The following is a 26,185-nucleotide window of genomic DNA, read 5'->3' on the forward strand; positions in this document are numbered from 1 at the left end:
AACTGATGGCTTCATGCAAAAATGTCCTCAGAGACCCCTCTAAGCCCTTTGTGGTGCATTTGCTCTTCTGCTTGCCTGTCAGGAGCATAATTTTCATTAAATATTAAGGAGCTGTTTGTTAAAATAATGTCGTCATGGAAACGGGTGGGGGGGAGGGCTGCTGAAATCATCTGGTGCTGCCTGAACTGCAGCATATTAATCAGGTGCTTGGTGCTATTTAATGAGCTTCCCTGTGCACCTCCCCGTAACAATGGCTGTGGAGAACCCAGGGGCTTGGGGTCTGCCCCAGTTGTCCCCATTAAAGATGTAGGCTCTCTTGAGTTCCTGGTGCTGTGCTGTGTTTGCTGAATGGAGGGATGGAAGGACAGATAGACAGATAGATGGATGGATGGACGCTGGAACCAAAATTTTAGATCCTCTGATCAGAGCTGTTTCTAACATCTCTTCCATTTTCCAGTTTCCCTTTTATGGTGGAAAGGAATTTTGCCAGAAAACTGGGGAAAAGAAGTCAGGAAAGTAAATGGGGGGAGGCACGACCAAATATTTCTTTGTTTGAAAGGAGAGCTCAAGGCAATAGGGAGAAAAGCAGAGGAGCGTAGACTCAGACTACCTGGGTTCAAATCCCAGCTCCATCTCCCCTCACTGTGTAATCAGGAGTGAGTGACCTGCTCCCGCAAGCGGCTTCTGTTTCCCCGTCATAGAGCGTGCGACTGCGCACACCTCAAGGGGCGTTGAGGGGCTGGAAGGAGATGACACTTTTGTCACAGTCCTCACCCAGAGTAAATGCTCAATAATTCTGGTCACTACCACGAGGCACTGCTGCGGCCCCAGGCATCAGGGCAGCCGCCGGGGAGGGCAGCCGGGCTGCGCTGCTGGCACTGAAGGTCTAACCGGGTCCTGAGCATCTGGTGCAGGAACCGACCCGGATCTGGGGGACTCTGCTGCTCCTGTTCTTTCTGAGGTTGCCACACTTTTTCTGGAAAGGGCCAAGGAGTAAATATTTCAGGCTTGCTGGGTCACATACAGTCTCTGCCACATACTCTTTTTCTTTTTCATTTAAAACAGTGCTTTAAAAATATGAAAGCATTCTTAGTTTACAGGCTGCTCAGAGACAGGCATAGGTGGCTGGTCCTTGCCACGCTGCCGTACGAGGAAATGGAAGAAGAAGGGAAAGCAAAGTGAAAGGAGATACATGTTTCTCTCCCATTAAAAGTGGGTTGAAGCTACATAAAAAAAAACAACACTTGTTTTACCTTAAAAACCAAAATAAACCAGCCTTGGCAATTCACTGTAGTCTTGCAATGCTCATTTTATAGTCTGGGAAAGTGAGCAGAGAGACGTGGGGTGAGCTGGCCGAGGTCACACAGCTAGCAAGGGACAGAGGGAGCCAGGCGGTTGGCCCCAGAGAGCCCTGCCACCACCTCAGCTGCCTCCACTACTGCTGGAGAAAATCTGTTTCTACTATTCGAAGACGCCTGACATCCTCCACCAGGTGACCTGGTGGAGAGCCAGACTTTGGGGTCTAACAGACCTGCAATCCATCCCCAACTCTGCTCTTACTATGTCTGTGACCTTGGGAATGAGGAAGTTTTCGGTGCCTCACTTTCCTCAGTGGTTAAATGCAGACACGTGCTGTGCCTTCTCTCTGGGAGATCATGAGGGTGCAACGAGTTAAGGGCACAGAGGGGACTCACCAAATGGTCTTGGACTTGGGAAGTGCTAGATAAGCATTAGAATTGATGATTAGAACAATCACTGTGGCAGGCAGAATAACAGCTCCCCAAGATGCCCCTGCCCTGGTCACCAGATCCTGTAATACATTACTTTAAATGGCATGGGGGAATTAAGGTTGCTAATCAGCTGACCTTAAAATAATGAGATTATCCTGGAGTACTGGGTAGGCACAATGTAATCACAAGAGTCCGTTAAAGATGGAAGAGAGGCAGAAGAGTCAGTGTCAGAGTGGTGCAGTGTGAGAGAAACCCAATCAGCCACTGCTGGCTTTGAAGATGGCAAAGGGCCTTGAGCTTTGGAATTCTGGAGGCCTCTAGAAGCTGGAAAAGACAAGCCATAAGTTCTTCCTTAGAGTGACCACAGAGGAGTGCATCTTGTTAACAACCTGATTTTAGCCCAGTGAGACCCATTTCAGACTTCTGGTCTCCAGAACTGTAAGTCGGTAAATTTTTGTAGTTTGAGCCACTAAGTAACTATTATAGCAGCAGCAGGAAGCTAATATACTGTTGGCGATACAAATGAGAGGCGTCACCAGATTTGGGAGTTCCTGAAGCTGAGACAGCATCCCGCACAGGCTGGAGGGCGAGGCCTTCTCTGCGAGCTCACAATGCTGCTCAACTAGGACCCCCTGGCTTAGGGATGGACATATGACCTGAACTTCTCAATTCCTGGACATTCGCTAGGATGACCACGGATGCAAAGCCCTCTTTCTGTGGCGGTTACCGCAGGAAGGTGCTGAGTCAGTGGAGGGAAGAAAGTCGACTTCAAAGATGGAGAAAAATGATGCCTGCTGACATTGTTTAGATTCAGCTGGGCTGAAAGCCAGACCAGCTCAGACTTTTCAATTACACGAATGGCTTTTTTTGTATTACCTTTACGTCAATTTGAATTAGATCTCTATCTTGTAACCAAAAATCTGACTAATATAATCAAACATACACTTACTTAAGTATTGTTACCTGCTAGTTTTTGGGGTTATCTCCTTAGTCAATGAACTTTGGGCTCTGCATGGAGTGGGATTTCCGGCAGTCACTAAGGGCAGAGCTTTAGATGGACAGTAGGGAAAGGGTGGGATGCCCCTTCTCCCTTCTCTCTCCAGTTCTCTTGGTTAGCTCAGATACACTGAGCCTACTCCTGTTACTGGAGCCCAGAGTAAAGAGCCCCTCACCTGCTACTGAACAGGAGTGCGATCTGAACTTGCCCCTGGCAAATGCCTGTGATGGGTCTCTCTGTCTAGACCGCTGGGGATGAGTGAATTTCATACTAGTGGCACCTGAGATGATTGTAGCTTGTTTCCTGATTGAGCTGTTTCTTCTGGCCCTGCCTCATGATGGTGTCCCAGGGTCCTGTCCTCTGGTTCTGAGCTGTCCCTGAGAGAGAACACAACTGCCCCATGGCCTCACCCATCAACCTCATCAGCTTTCCGTCCATCTTCATTCTTCCCCAGTAGGCCTGAGGGATGTGGCACAGGCCCTTTGGTAACAGTGATACTGCCCACACTGATTTTTTCACAGGACAGCAGGGGTGGGGTGGGGGCCGAACCACAGTCGAGGAGGGTGACCCAATTTGAAAAGAACACAGCTGATGCTCATCTCTTCCTCCACCAGGAACACACCCATCAGGCTGATGACCATTGACCTATATAGGATGACTCCTGGATTAATCCATCCTGTCCTGAGCTTGCTTCTGTGTTCCAGGCCCATGTTGGACATTTCCACTAGGATGATGATACAAACACTAATCCTAAAAGTCATATCAATACTGATACTGATATAATGTAAAGTCACACAGTTCAGGCACTCCTTCTGTGCCATGCATAGTTCTTAACACTTTACATGTACTGCTCTGAACAGCTCTCTCAGGTAGGGGGTAACTGCAAAATCCCCATTATGTAGATGAAGAAACTGAGGTTCAGGAAAGTTAAATGACCTCTCCAAGGCCTCACAGGCAGTAAGTGGCTGAGCCAGGGTATGAATACAAGACTACCTACCTAACTACTGCTCCACACTGTCTCCCAGTCCCTGGGCATTCCACAGGTGTGTCAAACACGATGTTCCCCAGGCCTTCTGCACCATTCATTGTGTTTTCTCTATCTGTTCCCTACCATGCTCAATAGCATCACTCTCTCAGATTCCCAAGGCAGGAGCCTGGGGCTCACTCCTGACTCTTCCTTTCTCACTTGCCATGTTCAAGTCCAGTGGTTCTCTGAGTTGGTGCACTGGGGCAACTCCCCTCACTTCACCCCTGCTCCGACCACCTCAGTTTAGACGGCTGTGCCCTCACTTCAGGGCTACCCTCTCCAGCTGCTTCCTGACTGCCACCTTGCAGTCTCTCATCTGCAGCCCATTAGCAGCTCTGTGACCATCTCATGTTTCTAAACTTGAGATTGCTTCACACTGATCATTTGGCTTAAACTTCTGAAAGCTGCTCATTGCTTCCTCCAAAGTCTAATCCTGAGCACAGCATTTGAGGACCCTACCCTTTGATTCGACTGAGCCTGCCCATCTCAATTGCTATGTGTTCCCCCTTTCCAGCAACACCAGACTTCCATACCCTCCAAATGTCCTGGGTTTCCTCTCCCTCTGCACCTCTGCCCAGCCTTCAGATCTAGCTAGGAGTGTCCCTGAGCCCGCAGGCAGAGTGAAGGACTTTGCTTCTGTGGATAGGAAGCTTAGCCTTGCTGATATCCATCAGGTGATCACATGACACACTGATTCATGTTCTTAGTTGCTTACTGATTTTGTTTTACTAACACCTTTACTCTGTGCCAGGCACTGTTTACACACACTCCACAAACTTGGTAGTCATCATAACTATTCTATGAGGCGACCCATTTTACAGATGAGGAAACTGAGGCACAGAGAAGTTCTATAACTTGGGCAAGATCACCGGCCTAGCAAAGGTGGAGCTGGATTCTGAGCCAGTACAGCTCCAGGGTGGACGGTCTTAACCACTCGGCAATACTGCCTCATGCTGGATGATATAGACCGAAAGATCCATGCAGCCCAGGGAGGGGATGAGGGCCTCAGAGGAAGCTGCACAACTTGCTCTGAGTTTCAATTAATGTGACATTCCTGCTGCCCCGGCCTCCAGGTGACAGCTCCCCAGGTGAGCCTATGTTGGCCATGCCCTCTAACCTCAAGGTCTCCCCCTGGCCCCATAGCCTCCAGTCCCATCCTCAGGAGCCATAAGTCTAAGGCTGCACAGGATGAGGAGAGGGACCCACAACAGGGTCACCACACCAAGGAGTGGAGCCTCGGTGGGGAGAATGGGAAGGCAAGACGGGAACCCCTTCCTCTTTTCCCCTGCCCATGGAAGAGCGGGATGCCTCTCCTGGGGCAGTGTGAAAGGCAGCTTCTCGGGCAGGGAGCAGGGCATGGGCTGCAGGGCCATTCTGCTCCAGGCCTCAGCAGAGAGGATGAAAGACAAGTGTGAGGTTGTCCAGGCCAAGGACCAGAGAGGACTGTGGGCAGAAGTTCCAGGTGGCTGGGATAAAGGGCAGGCCCTGCCTGTCCTCCCCCTCAGGGTCCCTGTTCTTGGCCAATAATTAAGGGGTCCTAATGAGCTCACCTGGGAAGCCCTCTTCCCCCAGCCTTGGCTTCTGTGACCAGGGGTGTGGCTCCTCTCCTCTTCACATAAATTTAATTGGTCTTGTTTATTTTCAAATGGGAACTTAATCTTTCTCTTGAAGATGCTCAGGGACTCAAGCTGAAAGTGGAGTTCCATTTTAAACCTCTCACCCATATCTGACAAGTAAAGCCCACCCTTTGGGCATGCTCACACTCAGATTCACTTGGTATCGATTTGGCATTAGACCACCTCTGCTGCCTTCTTCCTATAGAGGGAAACACCTTTGGGTGTTCACACTTGCTGAGCTGAAGGGAGGATGTGGCCATGGTCTGGTCACTGTGGGGTTCAGTCTCCTCTACAGAAAGCTGTAACCAAAGCTTGCATGTGCACACCTGTGAGGACCCTTGGAACATCAGCCATTCCACCCGGAAGACAGAGGAGAGTAACTCAAGTTGAAGGTTTAAGTGGATCTTTGCCATTGAAGAATCTTCAGGAATAAAAATGAAAAGCCTTTGAAAGACTAACAGGAACCATTTTAAAATTATGATACTATTAAAAAAAAATCTGTCTATGACATCATTTTCTTGAAACTATTGTAGGATGAAAACTATGCTTTCAGGGTGACTATAGATGGGATGTGGCTTAGGGGGAGAAGAAATAGCATTTTTGGCCATCTTTTGGGAGCAAGATGGCCTGCTAGGTCTCTTCCAACATTTTCTCTAACTTGCTCCCCTGTATGGCCCTATGGGGTGTACTGTTTCCCCATTTTACAGATTGGGAAACTCAGGGGAAACCTAGTTCTGGAATATGTTTCTCATATTGTGCATATAATTCTGGAAAAAAAGCTCAATTCCAGCTAGTACAGCCAAGTCTTTCACATTTGAAATAGTAGAAGCAAAGCTGCCCACTGAATGATTTTCTGCCTCAAAAAACACCCCACTTTTGGCGATATCCTTCCTAAGCACACAAACAGAGTAAGTATCCCAGAAGTACAGGTCAGGTGTGCCCAGTCATATGGCCAGACTTGCTGAGATCGATCACTGTGGCCTCTGCCCTGGCACCAGTTACTTGGGCTGAGTTAACTCCATGTACTGAAAGGTCATGAGGCTCACCTGTATGTAGTAGACACCCTCAGATTAATAAGAGTTTTCACTCACTATGGTTGGTCTTAAAGTGGCCCAGATTAATGAGGCTTTGCCCCTCTCATGGAAAACAAGACTGCTGATATAAGGCCATGAAGTGTGGGGACAGGAAGGGCTCTTACAAATGGCTTTGTCTAGTGATGCAAAAAGTGGCCTGTATACCACAGTCTTCCTTCTCGCTTCTCAGCAGACATCATTAATCCATTGTAGCATACTATTTCTTGGATAATCCTCAGACTCTTTCTCAACACAGGGCCCCTGGCAGCCATGATCAATTGTTTGGAGTTGGGAGAAGAGGAAATCTACTTGCCATCCCTGACCCAGCTGAATCAACTCATCCGAATAGATGTGGAACAGGAGCTAAGAGATGTTAAATGACTAATGGAGCCAGAAATCGGGACCTCTTTCCTCTGATTGCTTTGCTTTTGAAACTGCCCTGCCTTTGAAATATCCCCTCATCCCTGTCCCCTTCCCACTGAAGTTAGGAGTGAAGCTGGGGTAAGTTAGCAGATGTTAGGGGGTACACAGGAAGAAGAAGACTGGTCTAAAGGGCATTGTTTAACACCCTGTAGGCACAGGGGTTGTGCTTGTCCCATAAACAATTTTGGCTTACACTATGATTTCCATGGTGTGATGGGCAGGCTAGGCAAAAGGTAGGCCCCTGAGCAAGGTCATTCTGGAGCCCCAGGTCTACTATTTACGTAAGACATGTAACCCCAACAAATGTTTCAGGCAAATGCAATTTTTATTTGCAACGCACTACAAATCCTGGGAAGTGGTGCCTTTTTACAAAGTGAAGCATCTGAGAATCTGTCTCCCAGCCAAGGATATAGACAGACCTCCTGGGGAAGGGATGGGGCGCTGACATTGACTATGAGGACTGTGCTACCCAAGCTCGAGTCTTAGATCATTTTTCATCTGTATCAATAGCATTTTCCTCTTATACTAGTGATTTTCATGTTTTCAATACCATTTCTGCAAAGGAAGGAAGCTCACACTGGTTCTCCACTCACAGAGAACAAGGAAGTCCTGAGAGGTCAAACCACTCCCTATGGGGCCCCCAGCTAGTAATCAATGGCTGAGCAGACCTTGCCTTTGGACCAATGGCAGGACCACAGTGGCCCATCAGAGGGCGAGCAGGAAAAACGGAGTTCTCTCCAGCTAACCCAGGGCTTCTAACTCCCAGGCCAGGGCTCTGTCCTCTGGCCCACACTGGTATTTCCTATCCTAACATAGAAACTTAATCTGGGGTCATGTCCCATATCTAGTATAAGAATAAAGCTAATATTTATTGAGCACTTACTATGTACTGGCACAGGGTCAAGCAGCTTGACATGAATCCATTCATCCAACCCTCACAGTTACCTTATCATTTTACCAATGAGGAGACTCAAGCACAGAGAGGTCAGCAACTGCCTGAGGACTCACAGCTACTGGAAGAGGCAGGAGAAGAGGCAGTCTGTCTCCAGGCACCCTGCTCTTAACCACAAACACTGAGACTCAGAGCTGCCTCCTCATCGCTTGCTCTTCTAGTCATTTGATAATCACTTACTGAGCACGTACTATGTGCCAGGTCTTATTGAAGAATCGCCAAGGAAGCGCCAGGCCACGGCTGGAAGGCACAGTTCAGCCCTCCCCTGGCCTTCCTTGCCCTACCCCCACAGCGCTCAGAACTCAGGGACCCTACAGCCTGTGCACAATCACTGTCAAACTCCATTCTCATCCAGGCTGTCAGTTCCTTAGAGAAAAATGCCATCTCTGGCTGCCCAGGGTGCCCTGCCCTCAGGGGCCTATGGTAAATATTTAGTGCTGCAGCTGACCCGGCCCAGGGAAAGGCCCAGCCAGCACAAAGGAAGCCCGGGGGCTCATTATCCAGCCCCTCACAGTCACAGTGGGTCTTCCTCCTGCGCATGTTCTCAGTGGGGTCTGAGATGCAATTCTCCCACTCAGTGGGGCAGGTCTTGGTCACTTGAGTTTGTGGTACCTGTCCTGACAAGGGGCCCCAACATCCTGGGGAAGCGCTGCCCACTGTCCTCCCAGCCTGGGGGCTGGGGATACCTGCTACAGTGTTCCCTGCATCTTTTTTCTGGTCCTTGCTGTCTGGATCCTGGGCCAAATGTCCTGATGGCGTGACTAGCTGGTAAATCTTTTGGTGGTTTTGGCAAGGGACAGAGCTCCTCAGGGTTTCCGATCAAAACCCCCTTCATGCCTGGAGAGTTGTCACACCTGTGATGTGTGGCTGTCTAGGTCATCATGGAACAGAGTCTGTGAAACACTGTCTTAGCCAAACCCACTTCCCCTCCAACACTTCCCATCGATGCTTCTCCGACCAGCGCTCAAATTTTGCCAGCCACAGGGAACTCACTACTTTTTCCCGTGGACACCTGTTTCACCTTGCATACCTCTTTGGTTAGGAATTTTCCCTTAGTGTGAGTCCACAGCTGCCCAGCCTCCTCTCAGCAGTGACAGCCCTTTCAATGTGCAAAGGTGACTTTCTGGCTTGTGTTAGCCATTCTCTTCAGGGCTATGGTCCCCATGCTGGTATGAGCCAGGTAGGTCCCTCTCTCTTCTAGGAATGTCTCCTTCACCCTGGTTAGGACTTCCCTAGAAACAATTCCAAGCACATGCCCTCAGAGTCTGAACTGCTGTCATTGGAGCAGTGAGAGGACAGCCAAGCCAGCTGCAGGCTTGGTTTGCTTCTGGGAAGGGACTGGCAGGGGCCCAGTGAATTCCAAGGGACTCACGCCTGCATTCTCTGTACTGTGTGTCTCCAGGTGCATCTAGAGGGAAACAGATTCAGAGTTGCAAAAGCCAGCTGCATCTGGACAGGCTGTGAGCTGGCTGCCCCCGTTCCTCCCATTCACCTCCCTTGAATGCAGCTGAGGCCCTGGCCTCCACCAACACGTGGTCACTCACCAGTTCCCATATTGCTTACATCCTGGGAATCTCTTTACACTGTGACTCCAGGAGCAGTCGGTGCATCAAGACCTACAAGGATGAGAAACTTAATATTAAAAGCAGGACAGAGCAACTGGGTGTCTGGCTCTCCATTCTGGTTGGTCTGAGTTCCTGAGAGACTGGGCTGGAGATGGGGAGAGGAGAGGAAAAGGAAATGGTAAGGACGGCACTGCTCATTAGACCGACCTCAGGGTCTCTGGGCTTTGTGGCCATTCTGAGGAAGAAAAAAAAACAAAGACCCCCCACCCTGAGTGAGTCGGCAGCCTGTGGAGAAGCAGGCCTTTCTGATGGGGTGGGGTGGGCAGGCAGCTCCCTGCATCTTTGTTGTCTGTTCCCAGCAGTGGTTCCACTTTGAGGAGGCTGAGGGGGAAAGCCCCAGCACAGGCCTCAAGTCAAAAAGGTACTGCCAGTCCTTAAAACAAAAGCCCCAAATGCGTATTTATATCCTGGGAGACCCCTGCCAAGCGAACCCTGTGTGCTTTGAAAATTCCTCAGGAGAGCTGTAGCCGGGGAAGCAGGCCTGGGCCTGCCTCGGGGGTTGCATGCCCAGCATGGCAAGTTGAGGCCTGAGCTCTAGAGGTTTCTGCAGCCAGTGAGACCACCTGCAGAACACGTGTGCACAGGGAGCAGCCTGCCCATGTGCCGCGGGGGCCGCTCTTCTCCTCACTGCCTGCACCCAGTCCGCCTTTGAGGCGAGACTTGTTCCTTCTTGTTTCCCTAAGAATTCTGAAGTGAGCAGAGGTTTCTCTGTTCACTTATCCCTGTGTTCAAAGAACTACCCTTTGACTGGGAAAAAAAGTTGTCTTAATGGCAATAGTTTCTGTCGCTGCATTGCTGTATGCCAGGTACTACACACCTGACCCATATTCCTGCTATTCAAAGGGGAACTTGCATCCCCTGGGAGCTGGTTCAAGGGCAGGTTCTCAAACCCCACCCAGCCCTCCAGAATCAGAACCTGCTTTTAACAAGATCCTCAGGTGATTCCTGCTCACATTAGAGTCTGAAAAATACTCATTTATAATTCTCTTAATCAAGGAAGTCATAGCCCTTCTCCATGTGAGGAAATAGGTGCAAGAAGCCACAACTTGGTTATCAACGGTCCTTAGAGCTGGTAAGTGGTAGAGCTGATTCAGACCCATGCTCATGTGATTCCCAGGACAGTGTTCCTTTCCACTGCACTATTTTGGGGAAGCAAAGGGAGAGGGTGAAGGGACAGGCAGGCCTGGCTTGGTGGGAGTGGCTGAACGAAGGGCAGTGGGCCAGGGGTGAGTGGACAGCCTCAGGCCCCGGAGAAGGAGGATCCTGGGGGCACTGGATGGCGCTCAGAGAGGGAGGCAGTGGATACTAGAGGCAGGGTCCCCTCCTTCTCCCTTTTGTCAAGGGCCAGCAAAATTTCTCAGTTGAAAATTCCAGGCCTCCTTCCTGCAGGGGAATTCAAGCTTCTGCATTTAATCCCAGTGATTAATTTATTTTGATTCCAGAGATTTTTGCTCTCTTGCCCGCTACTCTTAGAATGAGTCAGTCAGTGGGAGAAGGCACCCAGGAGACAAACTAACCTACATATGCCAGGCACTGACTTGCACAAAGAGCAGTGCTCTATAAATCCCTTCATAGTTGAGAAAGAGCTGTTCATCCACTGTAATCTGCTCCTTAAAAAAGCTTGAGGAGTGTCCTAGTGCTATGTTGCAGTTGAGGGAATGAGGCACAGAGAGGCTAAATGATTTTGCTGAGGTCACGCAGTGCTCAACTATCCGTGCCAGGGAAAGAGATCACATCATAGGTTTATGAAGCTCTCACTTGGTGTTGTCCAGCTCCATGTGGTTGGTCTTGCTCTGTACTCTCCTCACTTCCTGAATACTTACTGAATAGACTCATGGACCAAGAGAAAAATGGGCCAAAACCTGATAGTCACATAATGTGTGACTGGTACCTTTCATCATGTAAACTGGTCAGCTAGTATTCTTGGTCTAACAGTCACGCATTACACTATATATCATTTGTTCTATTGAGTTTTCTTTCATAAGGCAGATGAGCTCATATAAGGTATTCAGGGGAATGATGTCATAAAATGTGGCTGTCACACTGGTTCACAGGCAAGTGTTCCCAGCACATTAATGTTTTGCACCACCAAGTGACCGGCGTCTGGATGCAAAGTTACCCCCACAAAGCTGAGTGAAGCAAGCCATGGAGGGCTCCTGGCTGTCCAGACACCTGCGTACCCCATGCTCCTCATCTTAGCTCAGTGGGGCCACGTTCTCACGTGAGTTGCTCTATTCTCCCTGACCTTGGCCAGACCTCCATCTCTGCTTCCTTCTGGCAGAGCCTGCAACTGCTCTGCCACCAGACCTTCCAATAAAGATATCTGTTCCCTCCTGCCTCTACATAACTCGTCAGCTTCAACCCTTCCCTTGCCTCTTCCATCAAGTTCCCCCTTTTAGTTTTTCAAATACAGCTCTATAGTCACTCAGGTCCTAAAGCTACTGATGTTTTAATTTTAATTCAAAATTTAGCATGCCCTTTGAACGTGCTGGTCCCATCACTAGGACTGTGCATCATTACAGAGTTGCATGTGTGGTGTGTGCCCTTCTGTAGCCCAGCAGAGCTGTGAGTGATCCCCCAGAGTGCTGTGATTTTTTGAATTTTGCAGGATGCAAGGTTTTATAGGGATGCATATATCATTTATAACAGAAATGCCTGCATAATTGAAGTTATAGGTACTCATATCTGTGCATAATAAGTGTATAATATATAACTATTCAATATTGAACATGTTAATACCGAATACTGAAAATATTAAAAATTCCATTAACAATCATTTATTGAGTACCCATATATACCTGATTCTGTGCTAATCACCAGACAGACATAAATAAATATGACCCAATCCCTATCCTTAGGGAACTCAGTATAAAAAAGGAGAAAGACCGTAGACTGAGTGTGAGAAAGGCCGATGTCTATATATAGAGGTGGTACGGGTGGGAGCAACTAATCATATGCCCATTTGTCTTAGGATAAAGACCATGCTCCTTACCCAGGGGCTTCCAAGGTCCTGCAGGGTCTGGCCCTGCTCGCCTCCCTGCCTCACCTTCCCCTGCTGCGCTCTGGGCTCACTGCCTGCTAAGCTGCTTGAACCCACCGTGCTCCGCACAGCCACGTGGCCACACTGTCCCAGTCCCTCTTCCTTCAACTCTCTGTCCTCCCTCTTCTAATTAACCCTGACCTATGCTGTGGACTGAGGGAGGCGACACATATGAAGTGCTTGGAATCATGTAAGCAGGTACGTTAGCTACTATTTCTCTTGGTGGTACTTCTTATTATCCTTAACTGACTAGGTGCTTCTTGAGCAGCGAAGTGGAGTGACTTGACTGGGGTTGCACAGTGGGGGAGTCTCAGAGCTGGGGGGCCTTGCTGAGTTGGTTCTGTTTTCCTGTTTACTTAGAGCCCAGCACTGCACAGGCACCCCCTGGACACTTGGTCCTGAGCAGCATGGGGGAAGAGGGCCGTCTTGGAGACCGGAGGCCTGAGCCTGGTCCTGGGTCACTCACATACCTGTTCTGTGCCCTCACACCGACAACTTCTCTCCTCTGGACCTGGGTTTCCTCATCAGCCAAGTGCGGCTCTAAATAGAACCTGCCCCCTTGGGCTGTGGGGGAGTCCAGTGCCGTGGTGCCTACCAAGGTTCCTGTGTGTGGAAAATGGCAGCTCTCTTTAGGGGCATTATAAAGGACTTAAAAGACTTTTCAGTGTTCTTCAAGCTCTAATGTGCACATGTTTCCTGGCTCAGGACTCCTTTTATAAGAAAGTGCTGGTTGTGTGGAGCAAAATCCCAATAAGGAAAAACCTGCCTGTAGGATTTTGCCTGCAGGTCCCCCTGTGTTCCCTTTTGGCCTAGTTTAAGCCTATCAGATTGCCAGACACCTGAAGGGGGAGAAACAGAAAAGCTACGTGTACAGTTTGTAGAAAAAAAAGCACCTTCCCCTGGGGTTACTCCCACTAATGCAGTTTATTCCACTTCATGTTCCTTCAGCAAACATTCAGCAGATGAGTAAGAAGAGCTCCGGGCCTAGTACACAGGTCATTATGTCCTGAGGTGATGGCTTCATGTGTGGAGATGTACTTCCCCATGAAATACAGGGAGAGCGGGCGCAGACTGGACACAGAGGAAGGTCAGGCTCAAAGAAGATGGAAGCTACAAGCCACTTCTGTGCAGATGTCATTCTGTGCGCCAGAGGTGCGGTCTTCCATAGCCTGTCTTTGCTCCAGAAAATGTTTCCCCTTGGTCATCAACAACAGCCTTTAATTCAACAAAGTGGCCATCCCTGTCCAAGGGCTCATTCTGTGCCAGGCATGGAGCTGGTCCTTCACAGGTCTTCTCTCTCTTTCCCACAGCCACCCTGAGAAGCAGGTATTCATAAACCCAGTTTGCAGGGGGCAACCTAAACCTTAGAGAGATCCAATAGCCCAGCAACCAGGAAGAAAGTCCAGCACTTGGGGATTGAACTCTGGCCTGCCTGAATGTAGTCTTTCCATTTTTTTCCCCACACCGCCTCTTAAACTTTGACTTCAGGACTGGAGTTGCTGGCTAACCAGTCATCTCTCCCACGAATCCCAACCTACTTTTCTACTAAAAGCACCCCTGCCTGAAGGACAAAGGCAACTCAGTTCACAACCTCCCTGAGGTGTGCGGGTGCGGCTTGACATCGTGAACTAGAACTGAATTCTACTCTAGAATTGATCTGTATCTGTTTCCAAATATTTCCTCCCCTGAACTGGCTGGCAATCAGAAGGGGCACTCCAGGAAGAGGTGCCCAAAGTTGGGCAGGGAGGGGTCTGTTTTACTCACGGCTGTTCCATTCTTTTAACAACTCTTTATGGGGCACTGACTATGGGCCACGTGCTGGGGCAGTAAGGTGGGCCCTGCCCTTGGAGCTGGGTTGGAGACAAGACTTCAAAGACATTATCATGCTAACCAATGCACATGTAACAGTGGCGAGCTCTCCAGGAGAGGCCCCCAAGGATACAGCAGATGGGGGGACCCAACAGACAAGCAGCAGGGAACCAGGCAAAGAGAGAAAGGACGAGCCGAGATAGCAGGACACTGGTGTGTGCGTGGTGGGGTGGGACAGAGCATGGTGGACACCAGTCATGATGCCGCCCGAGTGGCTAAGGCCAAGCAGGCCAGAGAAAGAGCAAGGGCTGGATCTCCCAGGGGCTTTTAGGTCTTTCAAGAAGTTGGGTCTTTACCTGTGAGTGATGGGAAGTCACTTGGTGACTGCAGTTTCCTGGCACATGGTGGCCCTCAGAAGTATTTGTTGAATATATGGTGGGATTCTGTTTATCCCCAGGCCCCCTTTGAATTCCCCAGCAATCTGAAAAGCACTGCCTGGGACCCTGCCATCTTTATAAAGGGCAACCACAGGGCAATCTGATTTGGGAAGGGGAAAAATTTTCCCCGGGCACCTGGCCTGAGCCTCCTCTGTCAGGCCTCGGGGAGCCCTGGCTCCAGCCTGGCTGCTGGCAGGTGGTGGGAGGATGGATACACCTTTGATTACAGCTCATATTTCAGAGGGAAGGACAGCTCCCTGGAGATCGAGAATCTATGAACATGAGCCTTTGCAAAAGAGACGAAAATGAACTGGAAACACAAACCCTCCTGGGGGTGGTGGTTTCTTTCTTTAAGATAAACAACAACAGCAAAGAGGATCAGCCTGGATGAGAAGCAGGTTCTTAGAATTCCTAATGGGCAGAACTCAAAAGCAAGTGGCAGAAGGTGGTTGAAGAGACTGATCTGCAGGAAAACTGTGCCTGGTTAGGATGCAGACATGTTCCCTGAGGATGGGTGTGTCTGTTCCATTGGTGGGAAAACACAGCTCCTGGGAACACTTAACCCTAATTGCTTTACCATAAAGAGTCTGACAGACCCAGTTGAGAATATGGTTCTACCATTTAAGAATTTGCGCCCATAGACAAACTATTTTATCTTCTCTGAGCCTTAGTTTTGTCATCCAGAAAATGGGATATGATGGGATTAGATAATATCATGAATGTAGTAGTGCTGGGGTTTGAACCCAAGGATGTCTGAATATGTTGTTTCATTTTCCCCCACACTGCCTCTTGAACTTGGGGCATGCCCTCCGTGGTCATGGTTATCTGGCACATAATAGGTGCTTAAAAAATGTTGGTTCTACTTCCCGCCTTCCACATGTCTCTTATTTTCCCACCATGTTTAGCACAAATCTGGGTATCCAGGAGGTGCTTAATAAGCCCATGGAAATTGGACCCTCCTGTGTGCAACACAGTGGCTGATAACACACAAGGCAAAGGCAGCTGGCAGTGTTTGTTCTCCACTGCATCCTGTTTCGAACCCTTTATTGAATTCTTAAGTATTACTTGCCTTCAGGGTCAAAATAAAATTTCCACTATGTACTCATAAATGATTCTCACTAAACTCTTTCTTTAAAAAATTTTTTTCGTACTGTGTGTGTGTGAGAGCATAAATGTACTGACTCATAGCTGGAAAAACTCTCTTCCTAACATTCCAAATTTGCCGAGTCACAATGAATTGAGTAAGAACACTTAATGCGGCTGCTAGCCCCAAACTGGTGAGCAGGCGCAGGGATGGGAGAGGGCCCCACATCTCCCTTCCCTGCCCTCTGCTCTGGGGAGCTGGGGAAGGCTCTGCCATGGGCAGTGAACACCCGATAGAATGAATGTGAGGATTGGAAAGGATTTAACGACTACCTAAAGCCAAACCTGAATTCTGCAAGGCCGTGTAACATGTTTTCCAATAATCAAATAAAAATTTGCAATATAGGATCACTGAAATTTGACAGCTTTCTGACTCAAGTCTATGCTGGGTATTATTATCAAGCAATTTACGTGTATGACTCGATTTAATCTTCACAGCCACCCTGGTTAGGGAGGGTGACTACGATTATCTTCACTTTACAAGTGAGGAAACTGAGGCCCAGAAGTGTTGGTGACCTGACAAGGTCTCAGTGTGCAGATGGTGGAGGTAAGTTTCAACCTAGTAGAGTTCTAGACGAGGTGCTTTTACACATCCGACCATTCATTCTGAAAGTAAAGAATCCTCTTGTAAGAAGAAAACTCTACTTATTCCACAAATATCTCTCCAACACCTAGAATCCAACACTACACCAAATGTTGAAGGGGAGGCTGGTGGTAGGTATGGGCAAAGTAGGCACAATTCAGTTCCTGCTTCCAGTGAGTTTTGACTTGTATAGAGGAACTATGATACATGCACACTAATCACAGTGAAAGTGAAAATGCCAATGACAGGATTTTAAAGGTGGCATGGATGGAGAAGGCTTGGAAAAGTAATGACTGGCTGGGGTGATCTGGAAGGGCTTCCTGGTGGAGGTGCCACTTAAGCTGGACTGAAAGATGTGTAGGATTCAGACAGAAGGTGGCTCGAGGAGATTCTGCCTGCCTGATACCAGGGAGTCCACCCAGGTGGCCAAAGGGCCCTGAGAATTCCCATCTTGGTTCTGATTTGGGACCCACCCACCTCCAGGTGGGAATATCATCTTCGGGGTGGCTAAACTCCGTGTTTGACAGGCGAGGAGCACAGGCGGCAGGAACAGAGGGAAAGCGGTTTCCAGGACTAGGAAGATCGGGGAGAAGAAGGCAGGGCATCGGAGCAGGGTGTGGGTGCACACCTGGCTAGAGCAGAAGCCTCAGCTCCTCTTCCAGTTAGGGTGGTTCTGAGCAAGCGCCTTGCGCTTGGGCTTCGGAGGGGGGAAAATGCAGGGAGTGCCCAGATGGTCGAGCTGGGTGGAACCTTGGAGAGCTCCCAATTTATTCCATCACCTAGTAGATGACAGACAGACCATGGGCCGGAGAGGCTCTGTTAGTGTAAGTCCTTGGATTTGAACCCAAGTTTGTGAGATGAGGACTTGGGGTTCCCTTCTCCCAATCCAGCTGCTCTTCCCACACCCACACTTCAAGGGCAGGCTGGCCTACATCAGGAAGCCAGGAAACTCCAGGCATGCTGCAGGAGAGGGGCAGGGAACCCCAAACGTGCCTCAGCCAGTCTGCTGGCACCAGGCCCTGACTCGCCTAGGGGCTCCTGGAAGGCCCAGCCGCAGACCCCGAGGCGCACCTGGCTGCCAGCTGGGCCCGGCCTCCCAGCCAGGTCTCCTTTCTCAGCTGCGGCCGGCACCCTCCTCGGAGCGCCCCTCCCCACACTCAGGAAGTTTCCAGGAAACCATGACCAGCTCTCCGAGGCATGGTTTCCCTGACAAGACGTACATCTGGCTGTGACTCACAATGCTGGATTTCTGCCCAGGGCCTTCATCTTGAGTGGGGAGCACATTCTCTCTGCCTACCCCGCAGTGACAATGACGGCTGCCGCTGCCCTTGCTGGGCTCAGGCTGAGGGCATCCAAATGGTGCCTCAGACCTTGTGACTGGCTTTCCTCCCAGAACCGGCTCTGGCCTGGGCAGGCTTCGAGGGCCTCTCAGATACCAGCCTCTTCAGACCAAATCTCCCTTCCCTGGAAAGCTCACCTCTCTTCCCACATATCCTCCTCCTTTCCCCTTCCAGCAGGCCTTCCCAGCCACTCCAGCCCTCACAGTTCAGCTGGGCACTGCACCCTGGAGGGCTGGGCAGAAGTCCAGTGTCCCCCAAAGTGTGGTAGACTCCCCGGGTGCAGACACATACAATAAGAGACAACAATCGCAATGAATGGTGCAGCCAGGCAGGGGCTGAGTGTGCCCACCTGCAGGCCCTCGTGCTTGCTGGTCCCTCACCTAGGGTATCTGCCCCAAGTGTTTGTATGGCCGTCAGCTTCTCATCCAAGTCACCTCCTTGGTGACGTCTTTCCTCCCCTGCTGCTCTTGTTTTGCTGTTCCCATTCTCCAATTATTGACCTGTTTGTTATCTGATCACATATTTATGTGTTTATTATCCGGCTCTTCCAGTAAGGATGACAGATCTGCTCCGTCTTGCTCACCACCGGCTTCCCAGCACCCAGCACTGTGCCGGACACGCCATACCTGTTCAGCACACGTTCCTCAGATGCAGTGGTGAGCACTGTCGACCGACCTCACCTAATCCTCAAACAAACCCTGTGTAGCTGTCAGTGCCCCCAGTTTACAGCTCAGGGACCTGGAACAAGTTGTCTAAGGCTACTTGCTGAGTAAGTGATGGAGTTAGGTATCAAATTTGAATTTGTCTGATGTGAAAGCCCACACTTTTGACCGCAGGACTCTGCTCCTTGCCTTCAATGTTTTTGGAATTCCCAGAGTGGGGACCCAGGTGGACTGAATCATCTGGAATGCCATGTGCTGTGGACTGAAAGTTTGTGTCCCCACCAGATTCCTGTGTTGAAGCCCTAACCCCCCAGTGTGACTGTATTTGGACATGGGGCCCTGAAGGGGCTAAATAAGGTAATGGCAGTGGGGCCTTCATCCCACAGAACGGGTGTCCTTACGAAGAGATGCCAGGGAGCTTGCTCTCGCCCCTTCTCTCTCCATGTGCACGCACCGAGGAAAAGGCCTACCAGCAAGCAGGCGGCCATCGGCAAGTGAGGGGCAGGGGCCTCATCAGAAACAGAAGTGGCCGGAACCTTGGTTCCAGCCTCCAGAGCTGTGAGAAAATAAATTATTTTTGTTTAAGTCACCCAATCTATGGTTATTTGGTTATGGCAGCCTGAGAAGACAAAATATACGATGTTGTATGGAAGGCAGATTGCCAGGTCCAGGAAGGCGAATTCGTCCCCTCCCTTCCCCATTTCAGCACTGATGGTGCGAAGAACAAGAATGCTGAGGAGCTCCCAGGAGTCTCAAACTGGTGGCCCATAAAGCTGTTTGGTTGGGCTGTCATGGTGTTCTAAAAACTCACAAGGAATCTAAATGGCCTGAGGTGGGGCACACATTCTCTGGCCCTTCCACAAGCCACACTGCTCCCTTCCGTGCTATGTCCCTCTCTCTGCAGGCTGTGTTAGGGGCCAGTGCCACCATGAGAGCTATGCTACAATGAAGGGTGGGCGTGGGAGATGGTGGGTCACTGGGAGCTGCACGGCAAAGGTGACTCTGACCTGGTGCATGAAGGATGGGTGGGAGATTACAAGTCAGAAGGTGGGGGAGTGTGCATTCCAAAGAGGGGAGCAGAGCGGCGAGGTCCAGAGGAAGGGCATGACTCAGGTGGGCTAGAGTGTGGGCTGGAGGGGCCGGCACAGCAGGCACAGGGGGAATTTAGACATCACCCTATCCAGGAGTCTCGTGAGGTTTTAGCCAGGGAGGGGCCGCCAGACCGTCTGTGTTAACACACTTGGATGCTGGGTTTGCTACTTCCAGCTGTGTGACTGCGGGCACGTATTGGGGGTGGGATGGGGGGCCTCAGGCACCTCATCTGTAAAACGGGCACTGTAGTGCTATATATCTCAAGGGGCATTGTGGGGATTAGAAGGGACTAACATGAAAAGCCCCTAGCAGAGCTGCTGGCACACTGAAGGCACTCAATCAAGGACAGCTCTCATGATGATGGGCATTTATTACTATCTAGTGGTGGCCATGGTGGGGGAGGTGGCTGGGAACTATCAAAGGTGGTATTTATGAAGATCATTACAGTAAAGTAAGAAAAATCCTGAAGAAGGACCCAGGAAATACGTGTAGGAAGCAAAAGGAGGTAAATAGGACCTTACGATCAGCTTTCTCTGCCTGTCTACACAAAGGTTTCTGTGTGAATCAAAGGAGAAAAGCAACATGAAGGAGCATTGACATTAAGAAACACAAAGCAACCAGAAGGGTTTCATTTTCCTTTTCCCACACAGAAGGGAAAGGGGTCCAGGAGCAGAATAAGCACCCATGGGCTCTTATTTCTGCAAATCATTGAGGCACGAAAAGTAGAAATGATGGGTCAGCAAGAAGCAAGTAAGAACTGGAAAGGAAGCCGGTATCCCGGCCCTTCCCTTGCGATACCCTGGCTCAGCTCTGCTACATCGCAGTCACCTATGCTTTTTGCATTCACACCAACAGCCTGAAACTACTACCAGATTCTAGACTCAAAAGCATAGATTTTTCCAGCTGGAAATATGACTGAATGTATTCCCCACAACGTACAGATGAAGCTGAGAGGCATGAAAGGGAGCTGGCCAAAACTCGTCCTCAGTAGACGAATGGCCTGGGTGCACGTCCTGGCTCTGCCAATTATTAGCACACGACTTTGGCCAAGTTACTTAACATCTCTGTGTGTCTCTGACTAGGATTAACTGGGGCTATTAAGAGTACTTGCTCCCAAGAGTGGTTTGAGGATTAAATGAGTTAATAAGTATAAAGCACTTGTGAATGTGCCTAGCACCCAGAATAAGAGTTACTGTTATTATTTAAGGCCGCAGGGTATTTCAGTGGTTGTGTTGGGAATGCATCTTTTGACTCAGTCTGGTGCTCTTTGCACAGCCCTACACTGAAATATTTGATTCTAATCAATATGCCATGTTTACTAAAGGCAGAAAAATGGACTGACCTGTTTTTGGAATAAAGGATGCATTCATGCAGCCTGTGTGCCCCATTTCTGGTGCATTCTGGGCCACCAGAGTCTGACAGTAACGGCATAGAGGCATGGCACTTCACAGACACCTCTCCTACCACCTCACGTTGTGTCATCCAAGGAGGAAGCAGAAATAGTTCTCAACATTTTACAAGTTAAACAGGAGGAAGATCCACACCAATTCGGAGCAATCTGCTTAGATGTGACGGGCACGGCTACTGTTGTTCTGGTACTTGTCTGTAGTGCATTTCGAAATCTAACGATCTTTCATCTATAGTCTTTAATTGCTGCCTCACGGCAGATGGTGATTCAGAAAGTGGGTTCAGGAGAAGACTAGTTAGCTCAGGTCCTGCTGCTAACACTCACTAGTTGGGTGGCCAGGGGACATTTATTTACTTTCTTTGTGCCCCCGACAAGTGAGGACAGAACCACACAGCCATTGTTGGTTGTTGGAAGATAGGAGGTAATACATACACAGCCAGCACCTGGCCCGTAAATAATCCCCTCATCCAGGAAACGGTTCTCATGTGCCTACCATGTGCTTGGTGCTGAGGACTGAGCAGCAATAAATGTCCCTCTCCTCACGGAGGTGAGTGTAATGGGAGAAAGCAGACAATTCAACACGCAAATAAACACAGTCAAATATCAAAATGTGCTCTAAAGAAAAAAATCAGAATAAGGGGATGGAGATTAATGGGAGTGCTAGCTTAGCCATGGCCCCATGGTGGTCCAGGGAGGCCCCTTGGAGGGATGTTTTTTAAGCAGAACCTGAATGAAATGAGGGAAAAAAACCGCAGACAGCTGGGAAGGGAGTTCTAAGCCGAGGAAGCAGCAGGTGTAAATGCGTGTGTATTGTGTTCAAGGCAGAGCCACAGGGCCAGGTGGCAGAGGGGAAGGGGATCCCATAGGGCCCTGGGGTTGCCATGGGGACTTTGGCTTTTGCTCTGAGTGAGATAGAAGGACTAGTGGAGGGCTTGGGGTGGGTGACGGACAGTCTAACCTGTGGTTTTAGGTGGTAGCATGAGGAGAGCAGACAGTTGTGGGCTGTGGACATGAAGTGGCTGGAGGGGCAGAGAGCAAGGGGCCAAGCTGGGAGGACAGCCATGAGCCTATGCAATGATTCATGTGAGAGGTGGTGGTGGCCTGAGTTGGGGACAGTGGCAGATAGCAAGCAGCAGCACCCCTCAAGTGGTGCTCAAGCATATGCTGTATATGTAACTCCTGGGGTACCATTCACATCCACCAAGGTGGGCAGGGCACCCCCAGAGGGGGCCGCGTGGTGGTCCTGGAGGACGGGGTCAGACCGGGGATCTATCTGGAGGCAGAAAGACAGGATTTATAGATGGAATGGAGTGTGAGAGAAAAAGGGAAAACCAGGATTGTTTAAAAGACAGGGTAACAGAGGTAACTATTTACTGACATGTTGAAGACTTGAGAGTCAAGAGTTAATTTTAGGCATGTTGAGTTTGAGAAGCTGCGTCAGGAGGCTGAGCTACGGTGATGATGACGGAATGGCCTCAGTGAGGATTATGACGAGGGCCAATATTGCGTGGCTGCTGTGTGCTGGGCCCTGGGTGAGGGACTTGAGACACACGAACTCATGTAATCTCCGTAAGGTGGGAGGGAGGCCCCGTTATCACCCTCACTCCAGAGATGAGCCTAGTGGGCCGAACTGTGGCCCCTGCCAAACAGTATGTCCACGTCCTTGTCCCCAGAACCTGTGAATGTGAACATCCGGAAAGAAGCTTTGCAGGCATAATGGACTTAAGGATTTCAAGATGGGATCATCCTGGATTATCAGATGGGCCCTAAACCCAACGGCCAATGTCCTCATAAGAGACATGTGGGCAGAAATGCCCAGGGGAGGTGATGTGGAGATGGAGATGGGGACTGGAGCGATGCAGCCTCAGGGAATGCCGGTGGCCCGCAGGAGCTGGAAGAAACCCGGCAGGGCCTCCCCCAGAGCCTGCAGAGAGATCATAGCCCTCTGACATTTGGTTTCAGACTCTGGTCTCCACAACTGTGATTCAGTTTCTGTTGTTTTAAGCCAGCAAGTTTGTGGTCATCTGTTTCAGCAACCACAGGAAACTAAGATGAGGAAAACCAGGCACAGAGAGGTGAGGCAATTTGCCCAAAGTCACACAGCGAGCGAGCCCCAGAACTGGGAATGTCTGGCTCCAAAGCTGCCCACTCAGAAGGCAGGTCTTGTCGACCCCATTTAACCAGTGAAGAAATGGAGAGCAGAGCCATACGGTCCCACGAAGGAACAGAGCCGGTGAAGGGCAGCACCGGGCTCCCTCAGGCCTCTAGCTGCGCGGCTGGACACCGTCCCACTCCAGCCTCCACCTCTCCACTTTGAAAAACCCAGACAAGGCCCTCGTCCAGCCACTCCAGTGCTTGTGGGCAGCCACCACAGGGATCCAGGGCTTTGCGGGGTGTCCTGTTCAGTCTGGCGATTTCAGTTTACAGAAGCTGGGTCCGTGTGCAAGTGGCGGTGAAGAGACCCTGGTGGGGTAGTGGCCTCGGGAGCCAGATTTCACGTCACCTCAGGCTTCATAAACACCGCTCGGCAACTGCCTACGGCCCCCATGTTCAAAACCGCCTTCTGTTTCTGTGACAAGCACACTGAAAACCTGTTGGCTCCCACCCCACCCGGGGCCATGAGGCCCGAGAAGGGAGGGGTGCTGAGGGCAGGGTGCGCACGCCACTCCTGAACCGATGCCAGTGGCTAAAATTGGTCTCTGAAGAAACAGACATTGTCCATTTCCTCTCCCTCTGATGCCCAGGAAAATATTTTACAGGACATAAACCAAATATTGGGAATCTGGAGAAAACATCTCCCCCTCCCCCCAACATCTCTGTCAAATTTTCCATCATTTTAACAGAGATTGACAGCAGGGCCTGCAAACAAACAGGGCCTGTGGATGGAGCCCATGCCTATTCCCAACAAAAACACATTATTAGAACACTAAAGGGGAAGAGGTCAGTTGATTTGCAGGGTGGGGTGGGAATCCCGGGCAAGGCAAGGCATTCTCTTCCTGAAGAAAACAATAATTAAATTCAGGTCAGTGGAGGGAGCCCCTGGGCTGAAACAAACTTGGGGGCCGGTGAAAGAAGTCAGGAATCAAGGGAATGAGCCTCAGAAGCAGGATTGTCTTTCCCGGGACAGCTGGCTTCTCGGGGCTGGGCTGGTACTGCCTCCCCCGCCACCCAAGGCCCACACGTGCACAGATGCAATGACACGCACTCTGTCTCTCAGAAACACACTCTGGCTATGAGGTAGTGAGTATGGTTGTACACTCACTCGTGGATTCCTCTTTGAGGACACATTTCAAAAACACAGAACCGGCCCAGCCAGAAGTGAACCTTTGTTTCAACGAGGTCCCCGTGACAGACTTTTCTGTTCATTTCAGGGACGCGGTTTGGAGCTCTCTCCAGAGTCCAGTTACGAGGCAAGAGTACAACCAGACACGTTGCATAATTGCCCCTTATTCTGACCACCTGTCTCCACAACTGTGTTTGTAAGGGAAGTCACATTCCTGGTTCCACAGAGGCAACAGGTGGACCCACCTTCACAGGACAGAGATTTGCCAACATCAAGGATGAGAATGTGGTGCCGGGGAGATGCTCTTGGGGCCTGGGATGTTCTGAGCCAAGGTGCCACCTGTGGAATAAGGGTGAGCTCCCCAGTGGGATGACTTAATAAGCTGCACCACCAGTTTGCAAACATGTGTTCTGGGATGATTATTTTTATTATTTTTTAGATTTGGATTTCAGATGGTTCTTAGAAGTCAGTTGTATAATATTATGGCTCCTGCTCTGGGCTTGGCACTGGGCCAGGGACGAGGGAGCTGGGGAGTCACAAGGTACAAGGCCTCTGTCTCCGGCTACCCAATGGGGAGGCCAACACACATGTGAGGAGTCACCTGCATCCTATGAAGTCACGTGCATGTCCGTGGGGCCTGCTGTGGCCCCGCTGACAAAACTCACTGGAGAGGAGCACCAGGAGGGAGGGGCTCAGGGAAGGAGAAGTGGAGGCAGGGCCTGAACCCTGCTTCAGGGAATGGGGAGCACTGGAGGGCACCTGAGGCAGGAGGCAGGGAGGACGGAACGGGCTCAGAATCATCCTGGAGGTACGCTCAGGAGGCAGGGAGACTGGCAAGCGGGCAGGAGTGCGGAAGTCGGGCTGCGGGAGGGATGGGGGAGCTCATCTGTGGGGAGGAGAATTTCACAGGGACCCGGCCCTTGGCTGCAGCCTTCCCATCCACAGAATATCACTTTGGAGCACAGATTCCTTTTGAGAGTGGCATCCAGTGTACACAACCGGGAGCCGACTCCACTACTAAGTGTGTGTACCCCAGCTTCACTGTGCCTCAGCTTCTCTATCTAGAGATCAGTCGTAACAATGGTAGTGTACATGTGCCAGCCCCTGTTCTATGTCCCTTAATTCTTTTAATTTAATAATGCTATTATTACAATTTTACATGCTCTTGGCTACTACACTCCTTGGCCTCTCAGAGCTAAATGCTCAGATTTTTCTTGAGGCTAAAATCAAATAACATATGTAAAAGAGGTCTCTTAATTAAATGGTACTCTGCAAAGCTTATTGTTGTTCATGCTGTTATCCTTTTACTAGGCTTCATCTATTCAGGAGCCACCACAGGGTAAAGGTTATTTAAGGACTAAGTACAACATTAAAAAAAAAAAAAAGAAAGAAAGAAAAAGAATCATTTTCAAATGTTAGAAGAGGAAAGATCTCATGGAGATTGGCACAAGAAAAAGTTACCCAAAGTCTGAAACATTAGAAGGCAGGACATTGGGGTTTTTTGTTTGTTTCTTGTCCCTGGCCCAACATTCTGAGAAGGGGTCATTAATGGCTCCCTGGTTCCCTGGTGGCAGAAGGAACACAATGCCTTACCAGGGCAGCATTCTTTACAGACAAACTGCCTGGGGACAGGCCTGTGCTCACCCACATCACTGAAAGCATTTATTCAATGCCCAGGAGCAAGTGAATAGGATCTGCTCTTTGCCACCAGAAAGCTGAGTGTTTGGGGAAATACTTTCTTCTTCCAAAAATAAATGGAAATAGATCTCCTGATTCCCTTCCCTGCCCATCTTGGAAACCTGTTTCTCTGCAGATGTCCCCAGCCTCAACCACCCACCAACTACCAGGAAGCTGGGAGCCATCCCTGGTTCTCTCCTATGAACATCTGCATCTAATCCACTGGTGACTCCACATCTCCAAACCTGTCCACTCCTCTTCATCCCCA

At 50.0% G+C, this 26,185-nt stretch overlaps 1 protein-coding gene across 2 annotated transcripts in view; it reads right to left on the reverse strand.

Moving 5' to 3' along the window:
- The window catches only part of ZHX2 (zinc fingers and homeoboxes 2), a 139,827-nt gene that overhangs the window by 61,989 nt on the left and 51,653 nt on the right, over nucleotides 1-26,185 (reverse strand). Inside the window, exon 2 of one of the 2 annotated variants that reach the window (XM_036925508.2) lies at nucleotides 9,363-9,434. The exons of the other annotated variant lie outside the window; for it this stretch is intronic. The gene's annotated coding sequence lies outside the window, so the exon portion shown is untranslated. The remainder of the gene's footprint in view (nucleotides 1-9,362; nucleotides 9,435-26,185) is intronic. 2 annotated transcript variants of the gene reach the window in all.

Source organism: Manis pentadactyla, chromosome 3 (assembly GCF_030020395.1).
Source record: "Manis pentadactyla isolate mManPen7 chromosome 3, mManPen7.hap1, whole genome shotgun sequence".
In the NCBI taxonomy this organism is placed as follows: domain Eukaryota; kingdom Metazoa; phylum Chordata; class Mammalia; order Pholidota; family Manidae; genus Manis; species Manis pentadactyla.